This window comes from Aptenodytes forsteri, unplaced genomic scaffold, assembly GCF_000699145.1.
Source record: "Aptenodytes forsteri isolate BGI_AS27 unplaced genomic scaffold, ASM69914v1 Scaffold96, whole genome shotgun sequence".
NCBI lineage: Eukaryota > Metazoa > Chordata > Aves > Sphenisciformes > Spheniscidae > Aptenodytes > Aptenodytes forsteri.
In genome coordinates this window covers 5,161,241-5,168,588 of record NW_008795029.1, presented here as the reverse complement: position 1 = coordinate 5,168,588, position 7,348 = coordinate 5,161,241, and positions in this window count along the sequence as shown.

Genomic DNA, 7,348 nt, shown 5'->3' with positions numbered 1-7,348 from the left:
GTCATAGAAGGAGATCAGGTTGGTCAAGCAGGACCTGCCTCTCATGAACCCGTGCTGGCTGGGCCTGATCCCCTGGTTGTCCCGCTCATGCCTTGTGAGCGCCCTCAAGATGAACCGCTCCATAATCTTCCCCGGCCGAGGTCAGGGGACCTCCCCCGTTAACCAGGACTGCTAAGTTCTTCCTTACAGCAGTTACCCTTTCAGCACAGACTATGGAGATGTTTCATGTCAACGAGAGAGGTCCTTCTAATTCTAAATATATGTCCTTCAACAGCTCTGTAGCTGAAGCCTACATTTAAGGCAGATCAAAGTTCCACCCTGTGGCATGGTAGCTGGTATCTGATTTTAAAAGCACAAGTATGCTCTTTAAAAAAGCAACAAAGTGAAACCAACAGGCACTGTAATTTAAATAGGAATGATGTTTAGCCCCCTTTTCCTGTATCACTTCTAAAAATAGACGCTGCATACACTCTCTGTATTTACATACATATATGCATACATATAGTGACTGCCAATCACTTTGTAAAAAATGTACAGGTTGAAATGGCAAGTGTTTGCAACTTAGGAAATGGCAGAAATAAGATTACTCAAGCAACCTGAAGATGAGTCTGTCTGAATGATCATGTGGTCCTTAACTGTATGAGCAGGAAATTTCTTTTTCCTCACAGAATATCTGCCTCTTTCAGGGCACTGAGCAGCCCTGGGCGGTAATGAATGAGGACTGTGCAGTGGGGGAATCAGCTAGCTGTAGGACATTTGTCTCATGTATCAAAATTCACACCCAGCATGAAAAAGTTTAGCTCAGATGGTTGTGATTTCTGCTATCTAGTGACCAGATGATTCTAAGTCTTACAATGGAGAGTATTAAGAATTCTTTTTGTAAGCCGTGAAGCTGCTGGTCTTATAAAAAATAAAGCCTATTCTTTCAGGATCCGTGGTTCTTACACTTCTTTCCCCTATTGAGCAGAGCTGAACGGAGGCAAACTTTGTCGGTTGGCTTTTCTTCCTGTTCTGCAACAGGTCTCATCTCAGACTTCTCAAAATTTTTCGCACAGCCACCCTACAACCAGAACAAATGCTCACAGACCCACGCCACAACAAGGAGCAGTTAAGGATTCCAACATCTATTAACAAAAAGGGGAAAAGAAAGTACATTTGAGAACCAGTCAAGATGCTTTAGCATTCTTCCTTAGAGCTCCTGTCCTCCCACATCTGTTGCTTAATTTTTCCCACAAGAAATAAACCGAAGCACAACCAGTAAATTTCAAAGAAAAACATTTATAGCTCTCTCATATCTTCACTAGTCATTTTGAAGCCTGACATAAGAAGACCAGCTGCAAAGGATATGTTTACAAATGTGAATTTTTTGAATGATTGATGACCACATGCCAAACCATAAATGCTGAGTAATTAATTATCCAGAGTGCCTTGTGAATCATAAAGGCAATTCATCTTTTCACTTAGCTGAGCCCTATTGCAGGACGTTATCAAAGCTGTATAAGCCAAGTAAGCAAGAAGGAAAATATGTTCCAATGCAATCTTAAGTAGTAAGATAACTAAAAAAAACCCCAAAGCAAATGCATATAACTCTATTTAATCAAACTATAAGTTATTCTTTAATTTATTAATTCATTCCTAAATTATATCTGTTATCGTACCTAGACGTGCATGTGATTTTCTGCTTCTGACACCCTTCTGCATACGTAATTCCTCTTGCAATCAGTGAGATTTTAACATACAGGTGTAGGAAAGCTTTTCTTTATTATCTGGAAACGTTTGGTAGCAGAAGGTCTGTGTGCATAAGATCCAAGCCCTGAAATGAAGAGAATTGGGCTTCCAGCTCCACCCAAGACTTCTCATTTGACTTTCATGCAAAGGTCTGCAAGTTACCAGCTGCCTTTACATCAAAGCTGCTGTTAAAACCTTCCTATATCCCACATCTCTTGTGAAAATAAAGTCACTAGTAATAACTAGGTTACAAATCTAAGGGTGGTGAGGGTAATCTAAGTAGAGACTATATTTCATACACACAAACAGGTCAAAACCTCTGTCTTGGATTTACAGATACATTTCAATGGGGATGAAATTGCCTTTACAGAAATCAGGCTAAGTTCACTGGAAGATTTCACCAATATAATTGGCAGCAGCTTCCTAGGGAGAGGAACTGCCGGAGGAATCAGGTACTGGGGGCAAAAGGACATTAAACACACTCTATCAGCTGCAGACTGCAGACGGTGCAGTAGCTCTCCCACTGAGAGGTAATGGATGATGAAGAGACACAGCCAAAATGTCTCTGCAATGCTCATGAGCCCCAGCTGTGCTCAGGAAGAGATTTCTTCCTGGAAATCCGAAATCCTGGAGCCTCCTCCCCTGGAGCAGAGCAAGAAGGAAGAGCAGAGGAGGAAACTGCTTTGAATGAAAACCATGCGCGTGGTGTGTGCAAGGGGGACGTGGCCAAGGCAGGTATGTTTTATACTTTCTGGAAGTGGCCCCTGGGAAACTTCTCTTTGGATGGTTTATGAATATAATATTTGTTCCACCATGTGCTCAGCCATTTAGTCTCTAAGGTCGCTGTGCTGCAAAATATAGCCATGAACAGAGTGGTGTTCTCTTGCAAAGCTTCACTGACTCAATGGGATTCTCACTGGTGTGCAGGCAGCATGCAGCCTAAAAAAAAACCCAAAGGAGCTAGCGTCTTGTGCACACAAGACTTTGTATGCCACCGTATTGAATCTGTCCGTAGGTGGTGTTAAACTTGGAGTGTGGTCTGTCATTTGGAATGCCGGTGCACTAAAAAGAGATTGGCAGGAAGATACTGTCTAGGAATATAAATGCCATGTGTTAAGTGGGGTTTTTACTTGAAAGCTAGGTGAAAAAATGATTTTGTTATTGCGCTGGTTTTTGTTTGCTTGTGTTATTTCAAAGATGTGGCATTTGGTGTTACTGCACTCCAGCAAGTTTGGAGCTATTTGGTAGGAATCCTGGAAGCTCTCTTATCACCGTAGACCACTGCACATTCAGAAAATCTGTCTATCATTTGGGTGTTGCTATAGCAACAACCTAGTTCCAGCTGGAAAAAACTGGTTCACTTCTGCCTGCATACTCTGCACTACAAGCTTGCTTTCTTCCATTGAGCAGCAGCAAAATGTCATTTAGCATTTGAGGCATAAAATAACACCTGGGAAAGGGAACTCCCTGGAAAGGACACCGCCCTACCCTCCTGGCATGCACTTATTTACTTCCAGATGCAACTTATTTACTTCCAGATGAATAAAAGATTGTATCTCTAAAACAGATTCCTGATAATTATTTCCAATTCTGTTGCTGAACTCAAGTCTATGTTAAGAAAAGCAATTTTTCAGCTTTTTAACCAATTAAACATTTTCTTAGTATTGCTGTAAATTAAGACACTGTTTTCATGGTAGTTATCATCAGTTCTCCTCCAGCTATTGGAAGGGGTGTGCGCTAACCCACGAACTATAGTGATTACAAACGATCTCCAGATGGTATCATGGCAGGCCAAACGGATGGTATATTTAGGTCCAAATGCTTATCTTCCCAGTCACAAGCGAGGAAGTCTTTCAAAATGTGCCTGAGGTTTCCCAGAAGAGAAGGGGGGGTGTCCCTTCTGTCCCGTTTGGACTCAGGAAGGACCTCTCCTGCGCTGGTCCCAAAGTCAGGTCACTGCCGGCATCGGTGACACGGAGCACGAGCATTTCGGCAGCACGGGCTGTTTCTTTAGGACAATGTGGTTTACATGCCCCAGCTGTCAGAACTGTCCAGGCAGGAGGGCAGTGTGCTGGTAACGTGCCAGCTTTCCGCTGCAAAGCGAAAGGCGGTGATTTAGCTAGTTCATCATTTTTTCCAGTGGCAAAATTTCTGCAGGGCAAGTGGTGACCTCATGTGCACCCCCACTGCTTGTAGGCTCTGTCACTACAGGCCCCAGGGCAACCCCCTGTGTCCTTAATGCAGTTGTTCAGGTGGAAAAGGATAACGCTGAGACTTTGGGTCACATTTTCCTTTCCCCGCTTTCTGATAAAACAGTTGCTAGTTCCTTTCCCGCAGACCGAGCCCACAGAAAGCAGCAGGGTTTGTGTCCGCCTTGCTGAGAAGAAGGAAAAAGAGGAGTGCCGTAAAGGCAGTGGGTTGCTACAAACACAGATGATCAGGCCATGAGTGTGTGATCTGGGCTTTAATACACAACTATCTCCATGCAAAAAGCCTCCCGGAGGAAAAAAGAAACTCTCACGAGTTGATCAATTCAGATGCTGATCTGTTTGCAGGGCTTGGTGTTTCTCAGCCTTTTCTGATCTGACTTCCTCAAAGGATGGTCATAGACTAGTCCCTGCAGCACTGTCACAACTCTGCTCATTTACAGGCTAATTTCAATGGGATTCACTCTGAGCGTTCTTTTATTACCTCTGGCTTCCTTCCCCCAATCCCCTGGTATACTTACCTGCGTGAGTGGGAAGAATTTAGGGGAAATTATTTTATTTTTGAAATTTAAGTAGTTAGAATCTTTCTGAGGATCATCTCTGAATATCTGATAGATCATTGGTATTCTGCAGACCAAGGCAGAGAAATGCTGCTCTAAATGACCTCAACCCTCTTTCTGTCACATATATCCTTTTAATCTTGCACCCTGAACCCAGCAGAGACACTGCTTTTCTGTGACGTATGTGTCTCTGCCAGCTGCTTTAAAACTTCAGCCTTTTTTATCCCATCAGTGAATAACACAATTGCAATTTTAACAGTGGAGAAGTTTCTCTTCTGCCTCCTTCAGCTCAGGCTGGTAGAGTGTTGAGGCTCAAACTATTGAACCGCCTCATCATTATCATGATGCAGAGATATTTGCTAAACAAATCTCATCCCCAAATGATGCACCAAGGAATACAGGGAGTATTCATTCAATTGGTTTTGCAACCCCCATTCGAATGGGGCAGGCTTCACTCCTCCCTCATTTGTGCATCGGTTCTTTCCTGAGATCTCTCTCCTGCAAACAGCCCCATGCAGCTGGATGGGGGGGCTCTGGGGGCAGCCAAATCAACAGGCTGCAATAGGAAACTCTCACATGGAAGAGTTTGCCCAGAGAGGCTGAAGCCAGTCAAAACATCTGGAGCAGCAACTGTGCGTGGGATCCTGTTCTCTTCACTTAAGTGAAGATTAAGGTTCCTAATATTTGGGATGGAAAAAACCTGAAGTCTCAGTGCTTTTCTCAGGACATCATTCTGCTTTCAGCTCAAGTGGTGCATCTATTTTATGCTTGGAATCCTTAAATTGTTATGCACTCTAACATCTTTTATCTCTGATAGTTCCCTCATGCACTTCACCCATAGCAAAATCATTAGGGACATTTATGAAGTTAATACGATGCACGATAGGCTTAGCTACTTAGTATTTTTTCTGTTTCTTGTGTCATTTATCCACCTACGCAGGTGGTCTTTAGAGATGGGTAGGCTTCCTGGGCAGGGAAGGCCAGGAAAGACACCTTCTAGTAATGGCACAAGGTACTATTTAATTTGGTTTTTAATGTGATTTGTGATGCAGCATGGCCAAGAACTTATCTTTCTGGTTGACAGAAACAGCCACTCTTTCACACCTGTTAGGATCCTTTCTAAATTCATTTAAGCACCCACACTGTTAAGAACATCTCCTATTGAAGGCTGCCTTGTTGTTTCACCGTGGGTATGGGGTTTATTCTTCCAATACGCTGTTTTGCCATCCACTCATCCCTTTCTGAGCCTGGCTGGCCTGAAAATCCAACCTGTCTCTTGCATGTAATATTGCAAAGCTCTAACTATAGCCCAAGGGATCAGTGTTGAACAACATGATTTTTTAATGAGCACACTCAGTGTGGGTTGCTCTTGTTTAACATAAAAGAAAAGCATAATCCCTGCTCCAAGCCATTTGCAGTCTAAGGGCTGGATTGTGGCTCTAAGCCACATCCAGCAGTGGGGGGAAGGTGCAGAGGGAGCTGCTCCTGAAGGCATTTTTACCAAGGCTGTGGGAGCTCAAAGAGCAGCAACTGCTGCTACTCTCATGTATAAACATGTGGAACATGACTGACATGAATTGGTGGCCCAGCTCTCACTCAGGGGGCAGGCATGAAGCTTCCCTTTATGTCTGAATGCCAGCAATGATGCAGAGAGGAGAAGGGTTGTTGTCCCCACTCTTTTTCACTTGTGCAGGATTACAGCAGAAGGACGTACAGGGAGGGTTGTTATAGGAGGTTGCAGCAGAGCAGACACTATCATATTCCTCCACAGCTTTTTGCCACAGACATTGATAATGCAACGAAAGCAATTGTCTTCCTGGGCAAACAGGTTGCAGTTGTTTAAATAGGAAGGGTAGACAGACATTTGCGTTCAGCCAAATAACTGAAGGGAGGCCAAGAAAAGCTAGGGTCAAGAAAGGTACTTTCCAGCCACGGCTGCTTACGCAGATTGATCAGAGGTGGCATCATGAACCATGCATCCAGTGAGCGTATGACTCAGATTGCTTCCTCTTCATCTCCTGCTTTTGAAGCTAGTAACTTACAAAGGACCTTGATCTGAAACTTTTACAGAAGTGGGTTTCTTGAGTCAGTACTGTTCCAGTCCTTCAGAGGAAAAAGAACTTGCTCAACCAAGGAAGGAAAGCTCTTATTACTACATAGGAAGAACATCTGTTCCTAAACAACCAGCTGTTTCTTAGCAATGCTTTTCTGCAGGATATAGCATTAAAAACAGAAAAAAAAATCTTTTCTAGTCCTCAGGCTGGCAAACAAAACCTTCCAGGTAAGAACTGATACTATTGATTCAGAGATTTTATTTTCTTCTTGACATCAGAGAGGCATTTTGCCAAGAAAGAGACAATCAGAAGTAGGATGGTAAGGAAGTAGTTGGGGAAGACATTGCAAAATGGTAGAAGTAAACTCTGATTAGAGACTTGGGAATCTGCCAGGTGGCAAAGGAATTGCTATCTAGGGAATGAGAACAAGAAGAAAGAAATAGAGAATGGGAAGAAGAGGAGTCAGGAAGACCCAGGACACTCCCTGCACTTCCACATCCGTATACAGTGAAGACAAAATGATGAAAAGAAGATTCATGGAGACAACAGCAGATGAAATGAAGCTGGCTGGAAACTGGAACATTTTTAGACCAAAGGAAGAAAACAGTGGAAAATGGATGTCAACTAATGTCAAGTTAGCAAACTTGAGCTTTTGCAACCATGTATGACTTTAAAGAGTCCTATTCTAGCGATAGAAAGGCTCAGTACTGGGGCCGGTCTTGTTCAATATCTTTATCGATGATCTGGATGAGGGGATTGAGTGCACCCTCAGTAAGTTTGCAGACGACACCAAGTTGGG